The sequence below is a fragment of the Tenrec ecaudatus genome, chromosome X, assembly GCF_050624435.1.
Source record: "Tenrec ecaudatus isolate mTenEca1 chromosome X, mTenEca1.hap1, whole genome shotgun sequence".
In the NCBI taxonomy this organism is placed as follows: domain Eukaryota; kingdom Metazoa; phylum Chordata; class Mammalia; order Afrosoricida; family Tenrecidae; genus Tenrec; species Tenrec ecaudatus.
Window position 1 is genome coordinate 523,182 of NC_134548.1, and position 4,319 is coordinate 527,500.

The window sequence follows — 4,319 nt, forward strand, 5'->3', positions numbered from 1 at the left end:
AGGAGCTAATAGATAGATATGTAGATAGATAGATAGATCGATAGATAGATAGATAGATAGATAGATAGATAGATAGATAGATAGATAGATAGATAGATAAACACTGTCATCGGGTGGACACCGACTCACAGGGACCCTGCAGGACAGGGCGGAGCTGCCCCTGGGGGTCTCCCAGGCGGTCAGTCTGCACAGGAGCAGACGGTCTGGTCTTTCTCCCCAGGAGCTAATGGATAGAGAGATATGCAGATAGATAGATAGATAGATAGATAGATAGATAGATAGATAGATAGATGGATGGATGGATGGATGGATGGATGGATGGATGGATGGATGGATAGATAGATAGATAGATAGATAGATAGATAGATAGATAGATAGATAGATAGATAGATAGATGGATGGATAGATAAACACACTGCCCTCGAGTGGACGCCGGCTCTCGGGGACCCTGCAGGACAGGGCGGAGCTGCCCCTGGGGGTCTCCCAGGCGGTCAGTCTGCACGGGAGCAGATGGTCTGGTCTTTCTCGCGAGGAGCAGCTGGGGGGTTAGAACTGCTGGCTTCATGGAAGTCACCAGGACTCCCAGAACAAGGCAGAATGGAATGTTAAGCTTTGGGGGGCGGGGGGGGGGGTCGCTGTCAGTCGGCATCCACTCGACGCTCTGACTGAGCAGACAGAGGCAGAGTGGACATTAAAGGGCACAAAAGCAAAGGCCTTTGTATCTTACAGAGGGTCTCCTGCGGTCAGCAGGCCCGGCGGGCCCAGCGTCCTCCCCACGGCGGCCGGCGGGGACAGGGTCCGCCCTGACGCAGGTGCAGCTAGACGTGAGAAGGAGGATTCTGAGCTGGAAAAGCAGCGGCCACGTGACTCAGCAGTCATGTGACATCGAGACCCCTGGGGGCAATTTCAACGTGTCCGGGCAGGTCAGTGATGCCAGCCGGCCGGCCAGCCAGAATGCTTCCCCCATGCAGGGACAGGACGTGCCTGTGGGGCCCCAGGAATCCCCTGAGGACCCCCCGACCCACGCCGGCTTCGAGGGATGCCAGCCCTCCACTGTGCTGAAGGAGGCACAGCTCCTGGGGCCTCTTCCCACGTCCGTGATGGTCTTTCCTCTCCCCCCTGTCCCTTCAACGACCGCTGTCCTTCATCGTGAGACATACTCCTGCCCACCTCGCCCAGCCCATCAGCACGGCCGTCCTTCCTGCCCAGGGCCGAACCACGGCTCTGCCTGCACTTGGACTTCAGGAGGGGTGGGCAGTAGCTAAATGGACAGCAGATGGATGGATGGATGGATGGATGATGGATGGATGGATGGATGGATGGATGGATGGATGGATGATGGATGGATGGATGGATGGATGGATGGATGGATGATGGATGATGGATGGATGATGGATGATGGATGGATGATGGATGATGGATGATGGATGGATGGATGGATGGATGGATGGATGGATGGATGGGTGGATGGATGGATGATGGATGGATGATGGATGGATGGATGATGGATGATGGATGATGGATGGATGATGGATGGATGGATGATGGATGATGGATGGATGATGGATGATGGATGATGGATGATGGATGATGGATGATGGATGGATGGATGGATGATGGATGGATGATGGATGATGGATGGATGATGGATGATGGATGGATGATGGATGATGGATGGATGATGGATGATGGATGGATGATGGATGGATGATGGATGATGGATGGATGATGGATGGATGATGGATGATGGATGATGGATGGATGATGGATGATGGATGATGGATGGATGGATGATGGATGATGGATGATGGATGGATGATGGATGATGGATGGATGATGGATGATGGATGATGGATGGATGATGGATGATGGATGATGATGGATGGATGATGGATGATGGATGGATGGATAGATAGATAAACACACTGCCATCGAGTAGATGCCAACTCACGGCGACCTTGCAGGACAGGGCAGAGCTGCCCCTGGGGTCTCCTCTCTGGAAGCAGACGGTCCCGTCTCCCCCTCGGAGCAGCGGAGGTTTCCATGCTCACGTCCGTCAGCCCATCACATGAGAAAGAGGGATCTGCAAGGTCTCTGTGGGAAGATTCTACAAAGACTCCCCGCCTACTTAAGAAAGAGACCGTTAGGTGGGCTCAGCAATAGGCTGCTGACCGGCAGGGTGGAAGTTCAAATTCCGCAGCCGCTGGGTGGGGGGGAGGGTGCTTTCTGTCCCCCAAGACGTGCAGCGTCGGGCACCACACACAGCGAGTGCAGAGCCAGAGTGGTCTCCACGGCAGCGGGTTTGGGTGGAGGGATGTGTCTCCATCACGCATCTGTGGGCATATCTCTGTGGGTACGTGTGCACGTATGTCTCACGTGTGTGTGTTATATGTGTGCACTATGTATGCATTGTGTGTATGCATGTATATACAGGTATATAGGCATGTGTATTGTATAGCTCCCGTATGTCTATACATGCATGTGTGTACATGTATGTACATGTGTGTGTTTATGTGTCTATACTTGTGAATATATGTGGTTACATGTCTGTGTCTGTGCATGCGTGCATGTGTGCATATGCATGTGTGTATGTTGTGCGTGTGATGCTATCATGTGTGTATATGTGTGTATGCATCTATGTTCTGGTTATGTGTGCAGATATCATATGTGTGTGGATAGCATGTGTGCATCTGCATGTGTGTGTTTGCACATGTATGTATGTGTGTTTGTGTATGCATTATACATGTGTATGTGTTTGTGAATGTGTATTTGTGTATGCATGTGTGTGGATATATTACATGGGTGTCTGTGTGTGCATGTGTGTAGGTGTCATATGTGTGTGTCTGTGTGTGTCTGTGTATATATTATAGATGTATATATTATAGATGTGTGCACGTCTGTTTGTGCACATGGTATATGTGTGTACACGTGTTTGTGTGTATATTACACGTGTGCGTGTGTAAGTGCCTGTGTATGCATGTGTGTAGCTGTCACGCGTGTGCGACTGTGCGTGTCTATAACACGTGTGCATACATGTCTGTGTCTATACATACTTAACCCCTTGGAAACAGAGCTGGGCCCCATGGGGGAGGCCCAGCAGGGTGAGGAGCTCCGGGCCAACGGCCCCCCAGCTCTGGACGGCGTGTTTCCAGGCTGGAGCAAACGGCACCGGGCACTGCATGCTCCACCACGCCCTGCTGCACCGGGGCGCTCGACTCCGCGTGGAGGTGACTTCTGACGGGGAGACGTTTCGGGAGTCCCTGACCGTCAGAAATTCAGGTGAAGGCACGGCACCGCCCGCTAACGGGGGGGCAGATTCCCTGGAAACGGGGCGGGAGGGAAGGGGGTGCTCTGCTGAGAGACAGAGGGCAACCGGGGGGGGCCCACTGACCTCCGTGCGACGTCATTCCTGCAGCTCCAGGTGAGGGGTGGGGACACAGGTCTCCCCCAAACCTCCCAGAGTGCAGCGAGTGGGGACCAGCCTGGCAGGGACCCGTCGCTCCTGGTTCTCACGCAGCCGCTCACCCAACATGGGGTGCAGCCCAAGAAAGGCCTCCAACCCGATTCTAAAACCTCTGTCCCTGGACGGTGTCTCTGTGGAGCCTGGCTCTGCCCCAAGACGCTCTGTGGACCCTGCCCAGCCCAGGGCATTGTGAGCCCACTAGGCCTGGTGGCCCCATGGGCTGGTATTGGACGGCTAACCTCGTGGTGGGCTGTCCAAACCCAGCAGCCGCTCTCAGGAGGCTGGCTGCTCCCATAAAGAGGTTCATGGGCTGGTTTTCAGACGTGGACCTCCAGGCCTTTCCTCCTGGTCTCTCTAACTCTGGGTGCTCCGCTGAGACCCGTCCACCCCGGGGGACCCTGCTGGTATCAGACCCTGTGGTGCTGGGCCCTTGTTGCTCTCGGTGGCTGGTTTTTGGAAGAAGATCTCCAGGCCTTGCTTCCTAGTCTCTCCGTGCACAGATGGGGGCTGGCCATGAGTGAGGTGCACCGAGCCCAGGTCTCTCCCACGTGGACCCTGTAAATTTAGGGTCCGGGGGCCTGGTGCTTTTGAGAGCTGCCGACAGCAATGGAAACAGTGCAGACCCACCAGCCACTCCTGGGGAGAAAGACCAGACCGTCTGCTCCCGTGCAGACTGACCGCCTGGGAGACCCCCAGGGGCAGCTCCGCCCTGTCCTGCAGGGTCGCTGTGGTGGGCTGGGCTCAGTAGCAGTCAGTGTGTTGGGTCCACTCTCCTGTGCCCTGAAGGACAGCGGTGAGTGGGGTCTGGCTTCATCAAGTGCCTGGGAGACGTCCCACCTGCCGCTTCCTGGGCTGC